General features: G+C 40.6%; 1 long non-coding RNA gene across 5 annotated transcripts in view; it reads left to right on the top strand.

Moving 5' to 3' along the window:
• LOC122464398 overlaps nucleotides 1–14956 on the top strand; it is a 38067-nt gene extending 23111 nt beyond the window's left edge. For 4 of the 5 annotated variants that reach the window (XR_006288369.1, XR_006288379.1, XR_006288378.1 and 1 more), the window contains 2 exons: nucleotides 292–419; nucleotides 14591–14920. This is a non-coding gene — a long non-coding RNA (uncharacterized LOC122464398). Of the gene's footprint in view, nucleotides 1–291; nucleotides 420–14590 lie in introns of all 5 variants that reach the window. The other variant, XR_006288380.1, reaches the window with a different exon arrangement.
• The last annotated feature ends 2805 nt before the right edge of the window (nucleotides 14957–17761 follow it).

The following is a 17761-nucleotide window of genomic DNA, read 5'->3' as shown; positions in this document are numbered from 1 at the left end:
ATGTCCCCATGTGGACAGACTAAATTATTTTTGTTAATTTGGTTTATGCTCTTAAGACACTTTTGTAAATTTTTACCCAGGATTTCAATTTTGCAACTTTGGACCAGCTCTGTAAATGGTCCAAAATTGCTTCTCTGCAATCTCCTGGAAACTAGATATGCACGGGGGAGTGAAAATGTAAGAATGTAAATATGCAAACCAGTGAAGATTTCACAACTGTTTTAAAGATTGTGCTCAGCTCCAAAATTGGCCAGAGTTAGAAGTCTGAACTATTTCCTTCTCACCCCTCAGAGTGGTTCCTCCTGGTCATGTTTGAGATGCATCATGGGATAGGGAGGAGAAGTCTGAAGTACTGCTGTTCATGCTGTACCTGTACTGTGGATAAAAGGAGGACTTCACTCTCCAGCCCTCTCATTCAGGTACTCTTCACTAGAACTGAATTCACTTTAAAAAGAAAGGAAATATGCATGAAAAGAAATCTCCATATATAGCTTACTGTGACCAGAATTTGAAATTAATTATAGCTAGTTGGATCCTAATATGCTTCTATTGAATCTTCATGTAAGTAAGATGATAAGAAAATCTAAATTAAAGTTTAATTCCTCAATAAAAGCCTTGAATTCTTTGATCAGAAGAGTTCTGAAGACTGTTGTTCGGCCTACAGTGTATAGGTTGTACCGTCCAGATTGTATTTATAATTGGACCTCAGCTTTATTGCTTAATGAACTTATCCCAGTCTACACTTAATTTTGAGGCATCATTAGAAGCCCCTTCTATGCGAAATGTACTCTGTGTGAACAGGCTGCCTGCCTTTAGATCAAAACTCGAAGCTTTATTGATTAAAGTCTCTCTACAGTAGGGATTTAAAAAGTATGTTTTATCTCACTATCTATTTGAAAAATATAGATTCCTTTTATTTGCTGAGGTAAGGGAAAGTTGGCTGTATCAAGTTCTTTACACAAGGACTGACATGAGAAGCAGCGCCTTTGAAGATTTACCTCACTGTCTTGGAACAGTCCAGCCATTTTGAGAACAAAACTATTCCGTTTCGGGGGGGAACCCAAACTTTCAGATCAGTATTGAGCTGACTCTGTTTGCATCACTGTGTAGATGAAATACTATACATTTTTTTTTAAAAATTACAAATATGATTGAGTTGAATTGTTTTTATACTGTAATCTGAACCAGTTACAGCCCTCACTTATGTTAGTGCTGTCCTCAGGAGATATTGGGATTGCCTGGGCCTAAATGAGTGCAAAATGTTAGCCCTATGTGTAATGCATCAGTAGAGCTGGGTGAACTATTGTTGTTTGTATTGTGGTAGGAGTTCCCAGGTGCTCTCGTGGTCTGCGACCACATTGTGCATAGAACCAAAAGATGGACCCTAACAGCAAACAATTTATTTGAGTATAGCCCTTCTTTGTGTGTTCAAACAAATCATGATTTTTAATGAATTTGTCCATCATGGGCAATTTGAGAAATAACATGCGCAAACCAATTAGAGCCAAATGTTTTGTGACAAACTGGCATTACCATTCTGCTCCAAATAAACACTACATATGCTGCAGAAGTTCAAACTAACCCCTTTCCTTGCGTTTGGCCTTATTAGTAATTCTAATAAAAAAAACATAATCCTCAGCTCAAGGCTTGCTACTAGTAGAATTTCCTGCAGGACCGCCTTCTCTCCACCGGTAGCCACGGTCATGGTCACATGTAGAGCTGGGTTGAGAACAGGAGTTCAGTTTCATGAAGGATTGTGACATTTGGTTTTGTTCTGATTTGGAATGAAACCCAAGAATTTTGAAATTCTCCACAGAGTGGAATTAATGTTCTCCACCCAGTTCTATTAGCTGGGGACTCTGGAAGTCTGGGCCACCAAGAAACTAGGAGTTTGGGAGCTGAGACTCACAGGGTTTCCAGGCTCTTGGCTCCCCATCAGACCACCAGGTGGGCTGCCGAAGAGCCAGGAGCCTGGAATCTTACTGACGGTTTCCTGGGTCAGCCGCACCAGGTGCAGAAGTCATGGAGGTCATGGAAAGTCACAGAATCTGTGACCTCCATGACCGACACACAGCCTTAGTTATGACCAATGGACTTAAACCCATAGTGTTTGGCTACTAACCTATTCAGTGCACACAGGCTTCTATCTTTAGCTAAACTATTCACTTAGCCCTACTTCGTTCCCCTGAATAACTTTCACAATACATTACCAAGGACTTGTATTAAGCCTCTGTGGCTTAGTCTACACTAGCAAATTTACTGTGCATTTTTCAGCAGCTGTGACAGTGCTAGCATGGATACAACTAAATTGTTTGCAGCACTGTTCTGACAAGCAGATTAAGTCAAGAGATGATATGTACTGTAAGCCTTTCTTCTTTTTTGTTTTAATTCTTATAATTAATACCATTGATTTGTGAAAGGATGAAATTATGTGGTAAAGTTAATGATTAAAGAAAATAAACCTCTAAGGGATCTGAGCTTAATATATTGGGCTTTCTTTTTTAGTGAGTCATTACTGATTGACAGATCCTATTTTACATTCAAAGACATGTTAAATGTGTTTACAGGTTATGTGAAAGACTTGGAAGAGAAATTTACTTTAACAATGTTTTTTTTTCTGTTGTTGCAAGGTTCTGATAATGGCCCTATTTGGCTGAAGACAATGGAGTTATTCTGGTATATCAAAGAGCAGAGTTTGGCCCAATTACGTTGTAACTATACAAAGGATATAGATTTTTTTTTTTCCTTCTAGAAGTAGAGGTGACTATGAGGTGAAGTAGCAGTGTTGTCCATAAGTGGAATTAGGGCTGCCAGTTCTCATAACTTATCCAGCAGGCAGACTCTGAGATGAGGATGTCATGAGCTTGGGTGGACACATCACAATAAAATTCTGACATTCTGATGCAACCACAAGTTGCAGCAAAATGCCATAGTGCTACAGAGCAATGTGATGTTGCTGAGTGTCCTCATGTCATAATGCAAGTTCACAGTATGATGACATTTTGTGGTCCTTGAATAGTGATTTTTTTTTAGGGGGGGAAGTAGTGAATGTCCCACAAAAAGGGTGAAGGAGTTGTGCTTCAATCTGTGTGCACCTTAGATGGCTGCCAGTCAGTTAAGCTGGGTCGCTTGTCTCAATTTGTCTTGGCCTCTGGTCTTCTCATACAGTAAAAACTATGTATGTCCTAAATTGCATAGCCGAGGGGTTCCGTTGTAAGTCACATGGGACAAATTATTCTGTTGAGGTGTAGCTTTTTGTCTTCTTTAAAAAAAGAACCTAGGAAATTCCATCTCCAAAATTAGATTAAAATAACACTAAATTTTCAAATTCAAGCAGACAAAAGTCAGGAAATGCCAAAATCAAGGTTGCATGGGCAACTTCTTCACATGCATAAAGGGGGCTCTCCTTGTAGTATTTGCAGTCCACACATAACCATGACATTTTGAATAGCTTGTGAGACATTTCTAGCCTGATCTCAGAGACAAAAAGGTTTTGGCTACACTTAAGAAGCTTTGAATGCTGATCTTAACACAGCCTATGATTTGCCTTTTTCCCCCTCCAGTTTGTCCATCTTTAATTATGAACCACAGTAGAAACAAAATGTGCACGTCAAAAAGAGAGGGATACAACAAAGATTACTTTGAGGCAGAGGGATTACATGTCAAACCAAATTTTCAGCCAACTTTCAACTTTATACTATTACTTCTGTTTGTGCAACAGTTGTGCTCATAAGAGTAGTGGGCTTTTGTTTTGGGAGAGCAAATCAAATGGTTTGGAACCCAGCTGCTTGATTTACATATTCAAATAACTAGAAAGTAATGCATGGTCAAGTTGTTCATGCCAGTGTGTGTGTGTATATATATATTATATAACTGGAGAGTGGGGATAATTCTTAAAGTAGACAGTGGAAAAATAAATGCATCAGAAGAAATTGATGCTACAAAGACCCCAGTCCCCATCAAAACTATACCAGTGTAATATTGGTTCCTGGGTAATGGATTCTCTTTGGTGATAAATAATTCCTGATAGCCTAATAGGTTGGGTTTTACTATGCTGACATTACAGGGAAAAGAGAGGAAGGTTGTTGTATCATTTTTCTGGCATAAATAGAATATCCAATGACTTCCTGCTGATGACTGACTGTGTATTCATTGGAATAAAAACACATAGCCAACAGTGGAGACTGCCTTAGTCCATTTACATTTATTTCATTTTTTCCCTCAACCATATGCATCCAATTCTTTTCTTGTTTGTGAAAAGTTCCTGAGCTCTACCACATTTCTGTGCATGTATTCTCCTCTTTGAGAACTGCTTCTGCATAGTCCCATTTTGGGGATATATACTACTGGCACCACTGAGCTTTGGGAGCCTTCTATAATGCAGTGCTTTTTGGGGCTACAGGCATACTTTCTGAGAAATTAAATCCTTCCTGGAGTGGTCCAGTAGTTAGGTTGCTAGTCTGGGGTTTGCGAAATCTATGTTCAGTTTTCTGCTTTGCCACAAACTCACAATGTGAGCTTTGTGCAAGTCACTTAAGTCCATATTTTGGTACCTAAAAATGTAGGAAGGTGCCTAGTGAGATTTTCAAAAGCATTCATGTGCATATAGCCAGTTTTAAAGGTATTAAGGCACTTAACTCTCACTGATTTTTAAAAATCTGGCCCTTAGGCATTTTTGAAAAACCCAGTAGTCACCTAAAAACCTTTGTAAATCTGGCCCTGAGTTTCTGTGTCAGTTCTGCATCCTTAAAATGGAAATAATACTTCCCTACCACAGAGTGGTGGTATGAGGAGAACATGTATTAAAGATTATAAGGCACTCAGCTACTGAAGTTGGGGCGGGGGGCATGTAAATACCATGGATAGATGCAGTCCTAGTTGCTGGTATAGAAAGCTTCATTCCATATCCAAATAATTAGAACAAGAAAATAGATTTATGTGGGCACCATCAATGTAGTATTTGAGCACCTACACGGAATTATCTTGTCAATGAAATAATTGTGACTCAGTCTCTGGACCCAGTTGGGTCCATCCATTTTGAAGTCCTGGGTTGTGCAACCCATCATTAAACACAAAAGCTAAAAGCCATGGATCACTGCAGGGGCTTCTAAACTTTGTGAACAGGCTCCATCTCAGATGAAGGGGAAGAAGTATTACCAGAGATTCAGGGAGTGCCCAAATGCATTGGAGGTATCCGTTCCTACCCCCTTTAGATCCAGAGAGGGAGGCTGAATCTGCTATTTCAGGGCTTTGGTTATGTTAATTGCTCAGGCCACAGTGCCTAGTGCCATCTGGCGAGGTAATTTGTAGAACAAGCAACTTTCAGCCTCCAGCAGCTCATTTTCTCCCTCTGGATCTATAAAGAGTTTCTATTCAGTGTCTTCCCATACTTCTTGAGGTAACCCTCTGCAGAGGGTAGCATGCTCACTTATCCAACTGCCCGAGTTAACTACCACAGTAATAGGCACCTCAGATATACCATGGATATGTTAGATAGCTGAGATTCTGTGGATGATCACACACAGCAAATGTTCAGTTTCTCCAGTGTGAATCCGGATCCTTGTTTGTCTGTCTCTCATGGTGCTGCAACAAAATGCCACCTACTGAATCACCAGATCAGCTAAAATAGCAAGAATGTCACATTTTTCGAGGATGTGATGGTTCTCTTAAGCTCAGGACAGGGATTCTGTCAAACAAGACCCCTCAGTTTTATTCTATAAAGATGAGAGAATACAACAAAACTTGGACATAAATATCCCCAGAACAGAAAACACTAGCTTTGGTTCTGTAAGTTTGCAGAGAGAGGGAAGTTAGCCCCTTTGCTAATGCTAATCAGTGCTATCATCTCTCTGGCTGTGTGATCAACCATGGCTGCAAAGCATTTTGGTTCCATTCTCCAGTATGCTTTCTTCTGGTAGCAGACCCTTTAAACCCAGGAGAGACAATCAGTTGCAGTCGTAATTGGTCTTTTTTGTAAATGCTGTGCTTACAAGTTGTACTTCCTTCCTTTCTAGCTAGTATTCTGACTTCTCTTACTTTTTCTCCTGGCTTTCATTTTGTTTAGGAGCTTCTGATTACTTGAGATGGATCCAAACTGCAAAATCCAGATCTGAATCCAAACTTTCCTAAAACTAATGAACATATTTAATGATTTATCTTTATTATGAATAATAAATAGGGAAACAAGGAAGAAGGATAACACTTTAGAAACCCTATGGTGCTCTCCAGTTAGTTAGTTAATGTCTTTGAATTTCCTCTACACCATTATAATTCAGTGTGTAAGGTCTTTGAAAATTACCTAATTGCAGTAGGTTGTCTTGATTTGGCCATTTTGTTTCTGCAGACCATTGATCTGCTGATGTATTAGTCACCCTGCTCAATGCACTATTGAGATACTTTATTGTAACACATTAACAGAGCAATGCTCATTGATTTGATAACAGGGGAGCAAAGTAAGATTTCTTCTGTATGTTTTGCATAAAATAAAGGCATGGGGACATATTCTGTGTTCCATTGTAAATCCACTAGTTCCATTGAAGTCAATGGAGTTACTCTAGATTACAGCAGTATGAGTATGAGCAGAATTTGACCCACCTACAGCGAACCAAGTTCACAATACTTTTTAGTACAAAACCCTTAGGGCCAAATTCTGGTCTTGAATGCATGCACGTGACTCCTCTGGACTTCAGTGCTAGTCTCTTGTAAGGTTACAACATTTGGCTCAGTATGATGATCACAAATTTCTAATTGAGCCCACATACAGTTCATACATACTTATACCTGATTGAAAAATATTCTTATGCAGACTCAGTTCTCCATGGCTATATTTTAGCTAATTCTTTTCCCTGCTCCACATTGCTAAAGATATTTTTATAAATGCAGCATTTTGTTTTGAAAAGTTCCATGTTGCCCTATGGGGCATCTCAACTCTGATCTAGAGCGACCACTTCCAGGGGAAAAAAGCATTGTTTGGTCCTGAGGCCAATTTAATTGTTGGCCTTTCTGCTAAGAGCATCAGCACTGGTGTTAATGAGTGCAGTGAGTTTTGTGATGTGGACACCTGTCTGTGGCAGTACTGGAGTCATGTCGGAATGCTCCGGAATGTTGTTCTGGCACTTATTTGGGGAGCTAGAACAGTATTCTGGTATTTCACTCACTATCACTTATGAACTGCATCCTGGATGCTGGGCTTTCCACAGGCTGTGGAGGTTCTGGGGACCCACAGGGCTGCATAATATCTCCTCTTATGCTTTACTAGTTGTCTTGCCCTGAGCACATCCCCAACACTTCCCTGTCTGCAGGTCTGCAAACCTGCCTGCGGCTAGCTGTGCTCTCTATGAGCTGTAAGTCAAGCTGTGCCCATGGGGCACCCTGCACCCCATTGTTTTCTCCACCTCGACCGCTCCCTGGCCGCCTCCTTTGGAAAATTCTGTTTGTGCCCCTGGTTTCAGCACTTCTTTTTATAGGACTCTAGCACTGGTCTGTGGGGTACTGGACTGAGACCTCCATGCTTATCTCATACAAACCACTATGTATGGGTGGGGGGAGGGAGAATGTAGTCATTACTCATTAGGGGGACATTTTTTTTCAAAAACACTTAAGTGACTTAGGAGCCTGTCTTGCTTTCAAAAGTGATTTAGGAGCTGAAGTCTCATTGAAAGCCTTGGACTTTTCCATATATGGCAAAATAGGTGGGCTAATAGCAGATAATCATATGTAAAGAAAAACCTTACATGTATTATGAACTATACTTTAGATTATGAAAACTGAGATTTTTATGTAACCCTTCTGCCAGGCGGAGTCTGCAGCAACAAGGGCTGGTTCAATATTTAGGGGTTCCTCTTAACAATACAAAACAGAACTGGCTCGAGTCCCCACCCAGGAACCTAGGAAAACCTAACATCTCCCCTGAGTGCCTCTAAGAGGCAATACTTCCCTTCTCGCAAGCATTCAGGCTGTATACAAAAGAGAACTTTTATCAAAACCACCACTACCACATTCAAAAGCATGTGACCATCAGCAAACCCAACTCCACAGTGCCTTGAGCAGTGTCCTTTGCCTCAGTTTCCCACCTGGCTGTGGGAAAGTCTGGTGAATGAATGTCCCTTGAACACACCTCTCCTCTCTTTGCTGCACCCCACTCACAGTCGGCTGTCCTAGGTTAGTGAAGACCCAGAGTTCGGGGTGCTTTCACAGGGTTCACCTCCCGCGCTTGGGTGGGGGCATCCAGCAATGCCTCTGCTGCCGCCTCTGCAACTGGCTGACCGCTGCTGGCTGCGGTTTCTCTGCTGCCTCTCCTCGGCCACTGCTGCTGCTTCTCTCTCCCACCACTGGCCACTTGTCTCTTCTGACGCTTGCTTCTCCCACAACATCACATGCTGAGGTTCTGGCACTTAACTCAGCTCTTCGTGATTTGAGCAGGCAGTGGGGAACCTCGCAGCCAGTGCAGCCTCTGTGTTGTCTTCCGCTGTCCCCACACAAGGTCTAAGGTTTAGCTCCTACACCTGCTCAGCAGTGACGTCAGCTCTAGGAATCACCAACCAGAAACACGGACTCTTCATTGAGTCTAATCAACTCTGCCATTAAATACTAGAGAGGAACAGGTTAAGTGGTATCTGGGACTGTTTAGGCAGAGTCCACACCCCAGGCAGAAACTCCTGTCATCCTATCCACTTTCATCTTCACTAGGATTTGGCATCCCCAACCCTTGCTTAGCAAGTGAGGTTTTGTTTAGTGTGACCCCCTCAATCAGGGAATGCTAAGCACAGTTCTGCTGCCCTTTACTCGTGCAATAAAAGTAACATTTAATTACCCCTGCATTCAAATACTAGAGTGATTTGTAACAGAAAAGCAGCCAAAATTAATCTTTTTGGCAAAGCAGATCCATCTGCTGTGCAGCTAGGCAGAGTAAGTGTGTCTTTCCAAACACGGTGTGCTCCTGAAGTCTTTTCCCCCAGTGCATCACTAGATGTTAGGGGAGAGTTCAGTCAAACCTGGCTTACTCCTAAAACCCTATTCACTTTTCTCCCAGTTCTGTTGCATTATTTATGAAACTTGGCAGGTCAGTTTCACTTTGTTTCTTGGTCATTTTTGTTTCCAAGTCTAATGATGCACTAGCACAATGAAGCTGGGTTTGCAAAACTGCAGTGGAATGAACTGTATTTGTTTTTTAAGTCTCAACCGTAATTTGGAAAAGGAATTAGTGAAAAAATTTCTGTTCACATTATCCTCCCCACAGTGATATCAGTGATATCCTCCCCACACACCCTTTAAAATGTTGGGACTGTATTTAGTTGACAGTGTACCTTTATGCATTTTTAAAAGTAACATTATGATATTTCTTTTATTTTAGTTTCCTGCAATCAGCAATGTTTTGTAAGACATTAGTGGGTGTGTCTCATTTCTAGAGGTCTGAACAAAACTCAAATTTCAATTTTAAAATGATGCATCATTTCCTACAGTGCCTCATGCTCCTACTGTGTTCTATAGGCCAGGCTCCCTAGATTTACTAAATCTCCCATGATGCACTGTGGTCTCCCTTCTTAGTCTGGACAGGGACCCTGGCCTATGGAGGAGAATGGCAATATAAGATACCCAAACTACAGCTCTCATGAGCCTTGCAGTAGCATATCCAAATCGAGAGAGAGAGTGGTTTTTCCATAATTTTTTTTCAGAAATCAAATACTTGTTGCAAAAAAAAAAAAAAAGTTTGTCACCCCAATTTTTGGCCAACCCTACTGTTGCACCTTGTGATAGTTGATCTGAATGTGTGGTTTGAGCCCACTTCTACAGTTCCCAGTAACAGTCTTTTTTACATGAGAAACAAATGCTTACAAAGTAGAGAAGTTATTCTTTTTCTTGTAAACCATCATTTTCTAACTCACTAGTTCCTGGTAAATTGGTTTCCACTTTAGTAGCATGGAGTTGTCTTAGTTCCTGGAAACAAGCTTCAGTGAATCATCAGTCACTGTCTGCAGTCTGATAGTGAGTTATTTATACAGCTGCATAAAATGTTCACTGTGAAAAACCACACCACACTAAATCCTTCTAGTCTAGTCCTTTGTTAGAGACTCTGACCAGATTCACTAAAAACATTTAAAAAAAGGAGGACTTGTGGCACCTTAGAGACTAACAAATTTATTTGAGCATAAGCTTCATGAGCTACAGCTCACTTCATCGGATGCATTCAGTGGAAAATACAGTGCGGAGATTTATATAAACAGAGAACATGAAACAATGGGTGTTATCATACACACTGTAACAAGAGTGATCAGGTAAGGTGAGCTACTACCAGCAAAACCTTTTGTAGTGGGGAAAAAACCTTTTGTGGTGATGATCAAGGTGGGCCATTTCTAGCAGTTGACAAGAAAGTCTGAGGAACAGCGGGGGAAATAAACACGGGGAAATAATTTTACTTTGTGTAATGACCCATCCACTCCCAGTCTTTATTCAAGCCTAGAGTTAATTGTATCCAGTTTTCAAATTAATTCCAATTCAGCAGTCTCTCATTGGAGTCTGTTTTTGAAGTTTTTTTGTTGAAGAATTGCCACTTTTAGGTCTGTAATCGAGTGACCAAAGAGATAGAAGTGTTCTCCGACTGGTTTTTGAATGTTATAATTCTTGACATCTGATTTGTGTCCATTTATTCTTTTATGTAGAGACTGTCCACTTTGGCCAATGTACATGGCAGAGGGGCATTGCTGGCACATGATGGCATAGATCACATTGGTAGATGTGCAGGTGAACGAGCCTCTGATAGTGTGGCTGATGTGGTTAGGCCCTGTGATGGTGTCCCCTGAATAGATATGTGGGCACAGTTGGCAACGGGCTTTGTTGCAAGGATAGGTTTCTGGGTTAGTGGTTCTGTTGTGTGGTGTGTGGTTGCTGGTGAGTATTTGCTTCAGGTTGGGGGGCTGTCTCTAAGCAAGGACTGGCCTGTCTCCCAAGATCTGTGAGAGTGATGGGTAATCCTTCAGGATAGGTTGTAGATCCTTGATGATGTGTTGGAGAGGTTTTAGTTGGGGGCTGAAGGTGACGGCTAGTGGCGTTCTGTTATTTTCTTTGTTGGGCCTGTCCTGTAGTAGGTGACTTCGGGGTACTCTTCTGGCTCTGTCAATCTGTTTCTTCACTTCAGCAGGTGGGTATTGTAGTTGTAAGAATGCTTGATAGAGATCTTGTAGGTGTTTGGTCTCTGTCTGAGGGGTAGGAACAAATGTGGTTGTATCGTAGAGCTTGGCTGTAGACAATGGATTGTGTGGTGTGGTCTGGATGAAAGCTGGAGGCATGTAGGTAGGCATAGAGGTCGGTAGGTTTCCGCTATAGGGTGGTGTTTATGTGACCATCGCTTATTAGCACCGTAGTGTCCAGGAAGTGGATCTCTTGTGTGGACTGGTCCAGGCTGAGGTTGATGGTGGGATGGAAATTGTTGAAATCATGGTGGAATTCCTCAAGGGCTTCTTTTCCATGGGTCCAGATGATGAAGATGTCATCAATGTAGCACAAGTAGAGAAGGGGCATTAGGAGACGAGAGCTGAGGAAGCATTGTTCTAAGTCAGCCATAAAAATGTTGGCATGCTGTGGGGCCATGCGGGTACCCATGGCAGTGCCACTGATTTGAAGGTACACGTTGTCCCCAAATGTGAAATAGTTATGGGTGAGGACAAAGTCAAAGGTCAGCCACCAGGTTTGCTGTGACATTATCAGGGATCCTGTTCTTGATGGCTTGTAGTCCATCTGTGTGTGGAATGTTGGTGTAGAGGGCTTCTACATCCATAGTGGCTAGGATGGTGTTTTCAGGAAGATCACCAATGGATTGTAGTTTCCTCAGGAAGTCAGTGGTGTCTCAGAGATAGCTGGGAGTGCTGGTAGTGTAGGGCCTGAGGAGGGAGTCTACATAGCCAGACAATCCTGCTGTCAGGGTGCCAATGCCTGTTCACCTGCACATCTACCAATGTGATATATGCCATCATGTGCCAGCAATGCCCCTTGCCATGTACATTGGCCAAACTGGACAGTCTCTAAGTGAAAGAATAAATGGACACTAATGAGACGTCAAGAATTATAACATTCAAAAACCAGTCGGAGAACACTTCAATCTCTTTGGTCACTCGATTCCAAACCTAAAAGTGGCAATTCTTCAACAACAAAAAACTTCAAAAACAGACTCCAAGGAGAGACTGCTGAATTGGAATTAATTTGAAAACTGGATACAATTAACTCTAGGCTTGAATAAAGACTGGGAGTGGATGGGTCATTACACAAAGTAAAACTATTTCCCCATGTTATTTCCCACCCCACCCCACCCCCCGCTGTTCCTCAGACTTTCTTGTCAACTGCTGGAAATGGCCCACCTTGATCATCACTACAAAAGGTTCCCTCCCCCGCCCCCCGCTCTCCTGCTGGTAATAGCTCACCTTACCTGATCACTCTTGTTACAGTGTGTATGGTAACACCCATTGTTTCATGTTCTCTGTGTATATAAATCTCCCCACTGTATTTTCCACTGAATGAAGTGAGCTGTAGCTCACAAAACCTTATGCTCAAATTAGTTAGTCTCTAAGGTGCCACAAGTCCTCCTTTTCTTTTTGTGGATACAGACTAACATGGCTGCTACTCTAAAACCTGTCTATTATGCCTTTAACTAAATCAGGTCTCTGTTCTGACCTAATTTGGAATCTCACATCAAAACAGGGGATAGAAGTAGTTAATATTATTTATCATGAACTATCTATTCATTGGACTATACCTTCTTTTGCTCTTCACAAGTTGTGTATAAATAGATCGCAAAAGAATTTTTGTTATTCAACTTGTTCAGTGAAGATATTGTGCTGACAAGTTTCAGCTTATGGACTGCTCACAAACTGTTTGCTGTAGGTATTGCTTCTAAATTTTGTTTTCAAGCTGTTTGATTGGTCCCTTTAATCCTGGGGTATTGTCTCTGTTCCTTGACTGGATGACCTAATTATTATAAATGGAAGGTGTAGAGGGTATTTTAGGATGGTTTTAGAAGGCAGTAGGTAGGCCTTAGGAAGTGTAATTAGGACTATTTAAACTATTCTTTTCCAAATCTTTAAAAAAAATCCATTATATTTTGGCTATGTACGTGAATGCTAGAATTTTAAAATATTCTCAATTACTTCCTGATTGTGGAAGCAAGCCCTAAGTCACTGAATGTAAGATTTATTGTGAAGGTTTACATTAAATTTTCTCTTACCGTAGTCTCACCAAGTAGGGTGACCAGAGGTCCTGATAAAATCGGGACTGTCCCAATATTTAGTTGTTTGTCCCGCATCCCAACCGATATACAGTTGGGATGCCATTTGTCCTGATACTTTGCTTCGGCGGCACTCCGGCTTTTTTTTTTTTTTTTCCTTGGGGCGGCAAAAAACTTAGAGCGAGCCCTGGTGGGGGGTGAGCCTGTGGCTGTCTCCCCAAGTGTCCTGATATTTTGTTCTTGTCATCTGGTCACCCTATCACCAAGTAATAATCTGAGCACTCCTACTTGTGAAGAATGTGGTCAGATCCTTGTCATGTTATTGTGTCTTGGCCAGGGGCAAGTTGTACATTCCTAGCAATGCAGCAAATGTGACGTCCAAATCAGGAAAGTTGCATTCACAGAATCATACCCATCACATGAGCTTAGGTGCCAGACCTCTGACTTGAGGCTTTAGAGCCCTGCCATGCTGTGCTGTTAAACATATCTCATCTAATAGACTATAATAATTTACAGTAGTTAGCTAGTGCTTCCAGCACGAATAATGTTCACACATGAATGTCCATACTTGCACAAGAATACAAGTGCTTCCCCAAAACTGATGGCACAACTGTTCACAGAAAAGTGAATAAAAAAAGGTGTGAACTGAAATCCAACTTCAGAATTTGATTTTTTTTCAAATATTTTTCACACTGTCTGCATAGCTCTAATCATAAGACATTCATGACTTTGTTGTGAATATTTAAGTCCAAAAGTCAATGTGCAACTTGGAGAATGCAATCCCTATTAACAGAAAATTTTAATTCAAATCCCTGGAAACCAAACCTATAGCCAGACTGTAATTTTGTGTCTCGGGCCTAAAAGTTCAGCGAAAGTAATTCTCACTCAAAGCAGAAATGATTCTCTAGATTAAGTTTCTGTATAGACCTAATTTCAGAAGTCAATCAAGTCAAAGTAACAAGGCCTTCCTGGGAAATCCTGGGATCCTATTTCTTTCCACCACTAAATCTGAATTTGACCCCTAATGCTAAGGATCATTTTTATTAATAGTTCTAAAAATGGAAAGCATTTTCTTAGAATCTGTCCTGTAGTAATATGACTAGGACCCAGGCTGACTCTAGATATATTGATGTCCTAAGCAAATCAGAAAATACTCAACCTTTTAGCCCACTGTCATCCACACAAAGCTTATGTCTTCAGGAAAAAAAAAGTTTTTTTACATCATGAGAGCTATCTTGATTTAAAATCCTAGTGCAGGCAAGCCAGAAGTAGTTTTTACTTCTGTCTAGCTAGTGGAGGTCAACCCCCCACCACCCACATGGAATTTATCTTGACTAGCTAGATTGACGCAAAAATCACAATTTTTCTCTTCCCCAGGAACCTGCCTTGTTTGCTTGTATGATGAGTTGACATTGATCCATGCTTTACTGTACAGAAGAATACAGCCAGAAATGAAGCCATACCTGGAAAGTTTCTTCTTTGATTCAAAGCATTGGATAACAACATAGTTTCCATATGTTAATATTAGCTTCACCAACTATCTTTTACTTCTGTGTCTCACTGTTACATTTAGTTAGAAGATAGCATCACAATGCTAAACAAAGAATAGATTGGCAGTGTTTGGTAAGAAGCTGAGCTGCATATGTGAAATTCAAGAGCTGGGAGGTATGGAGAAAAGGAATGTAATGTTGTGCTGTTAAAAATAAACCACGTAGAACCTGTTTCTGCAGTCCTTGCTCAAGTAATAAGCTTATTCACTTCACTTTTTTTTTTTGTATCTGTACAATCCTGAGGTGGGGTGAGCGCATCAGAAGCAGAGTAGGGACATAGGCAACTGGAATCTAATTAGAGGGAAATAGAATTTCCTAATATTTGTCAGGTTTCAGAGTAGCAGCTGTGTTAGCCTGAATCCGCAAAAAGAAAAGGAGGACTTGTGGCACCTTACAGACGAACACATTTATTTAGCATAAGCTTTCGTGAGCTACAGCTCACTTCATAGGATGCATCATTTGTCCTTTTCCCAAGAAGTATGAAGCAAAGTGAGAGATGAGGGAACTCAACAGCTCCCAGACTCAGGACCACAACTGATCCAAAGCCCCCGCAAGTCAATGGAAAGGCTCCCTGTGCCTTGAGTGGACTTTGGATCAGACTGTCTATTATTCCCAGTGAATTCTATTTGGGCATGTATTTTTGTTTTCCTTTAAAATGCAACATTTTAAGAAAATGAAGATGTTTGAAAGGATTAGAAGAAACTCTTCAGGAAACAAAATTAGAGGATAATATTACTGCTGGAGTGACTGAATATAAAAAAAAATTAAATCCTGGGAATTTAATCAGTGTCTGTACGTAAACTGCCTGATGCTAACACAACCCCCAAACCCATGTATTTAAAGCTATATTTTATAAAAGCGCCCTGGCAAAAATCAATACAAAGCTTTAGTGTGTGTAATACTAACAAGCAGAAAGGTTAGTGTAGAAGTTAATGGTTCTATCAGGAATAAAATGGAGTTAAAGTGTGAAGGAAAGCTCTACCACAAGTGGTTCATTAACCTTTTGGAGCCCTAGTCTATTTTACAAGTAAAGATTACAACAAACCTGACCCAGGCCTGACTAGCAGTTGTTAGTTCTTAGCTTCAAAAACCAATAGGTTTTATATTTGCACTTATGAAACTATTGCAAAACTATACTTCTGCTAAGTTATTTAACCCTGTATAGAAACTAGATTAATTAAACTGGGGTTTTATGGATTGGTGGGAACAATGGTGAATATCTACCTAAACTCTGCTCACAGTTCCAGAGTAGCTAGAAGTTTATGCTAAAGTGATCACCACTGAGATAGCTAGTGATCACCACTGACAGTAAATTGGCATCATTTGAATTAACACCACATTGAGGTGGATGGGGGAAATGTGTAGACCCTTTAAGTCTATTTACCTGGAGATTCAGGAGGAAGAGCACTGCACTGAAGATTTTTTTCACAATTAAAAGGTATTAATTTTTGTCTTTAAATGAATGCTAAAAATTTGTAGAAGTTGATGTGGCCAACAGAAACATAGTGGGATATGTTTCAGAGTAACAGCCGTGTTAGTCTGTATTCGTAAAAAGAAAAGGAGTACTTGTGGCACCTTAGAGACTAACCAGTTTATTTGAGCATGAGCTTTCGTGAGCTACAGCTCACTTCATCGGATGCATAGCATATCGTGGAAACTGCAGAAGACGTCTCTGTGTGTATATAATGTCTTCTGCAGTTTCCACGATATGCTATGCATCCGATGAAGTGAGCTGTAGCTCACGAAAGCTCATGCTCAAATAAACTGGTTAGTCTCTAAGGTGCCACAAGTACTCCTTTTATAGTGGGATATGTGGACCAGCTCAGTCCAAACCTTATGAAAGAGACTGGAGAGATTTGCAATGGGTTATTATCATGTAGACATAAGATAAAATTTTCAAAAGCACCCAGATGACTTAGGAGCCTAAATCCCAGGTCCAAAAGGAATGTAGGTGCTTAGATCTGATTGGGTCAGTGTGATTTAGGCTCCTGAATACCTGAGTTGAAAATGGAATTTACATAGAGCTGGTTGAAAAAAATTAATTCCTCCTGTGGAAAATTCTGATTTTTCAGCAAAAATTCAAATACCAAATTTTTGGCCAAGAACCAAAATATTTTGATTTGCAAATGCTGCTATGGTGCCTTGAGGAGTTGCAATTTGAGTGCCTCATGCTCTCATTCTTCTCTATAGGCCAGGCTCTGTAGTCAGAATACATCTCCCATGAAGTAAACCAAAAGGAGAGACTTTTCACAGACAATTTAATGTAGCTGAAAACCCAGTTTTCAATTCAAAACCACTTCGACATAGCATTTTTGCTGCTCTAGATTTAGGCTCCTAAATCACTTAGGCAATTTTGAAATTTGTACCTGTTCTCTCTATGCCACTTGTATGAATCCAGCCCAAGTTACTGCTGAAAGTTGTTCGCATCTAATGAAAGTTCAGTGGTCAGTGTGCAATGAGCTGTAGGACTCAGTACAGTTTCTTATGGACAACTAGCCCTATCTCTAGCTAACCTATATTGATGCAGACATACCTAAAACAAAACACACACATTGATATATGTGGTGTAGAGGCCAAAAACGAAATAGACTGAACTCCCCTATTGTGCATTGAGAGGGTTCTCCCAGGGCAGGGCATTGTCGGTGTAGCGTGATGAAGCTTGCAGGCCTGCAACTCATGTTGTACTTGCTTTGTCATCCATAAACTCCAAGAATTTTTCTTCATCTATCATGTGACTATAGATGCAAAAATCCAAATTCAGTTTGCTGAGAAGGTAATATGGGGGACTGAAGATGATTATTGTATTTATTATTTTATAATCACTCAAGAATAAAGATAAAACAATGGAAGTCAAAGGGATAATTAGGAACCAAGATGCATTAGCTACACATAGAAGATTTGGATGGTGTTGTGCAGCCACCCGTTTATTTCAGTCTCCAGTCCTTCAAATTTTCTTCCATGTTAATGTTCTCATCTTCTTCTCACTTATCTCCATAGC

Source organism: Chelonia mydas, chromosome 1 (assembly GCF_015237465.2).
Source record: "Chelonia mydas isolate rCheMyd1 chromosome 1, rCheMyd1.pri.v2, whole genome shotgun sequence".
In the NCBI taxonomy this organism is placed as follows: Eukaryota; Metazoa; Chordata; order Testudines; family Cheloniidae; genus Chelonia; species Chelonia mydas.
Note: the sequence above shows the minus strand (reverse complement) of the source record. Positions and strands in the feature narration are given on the sequence as shown.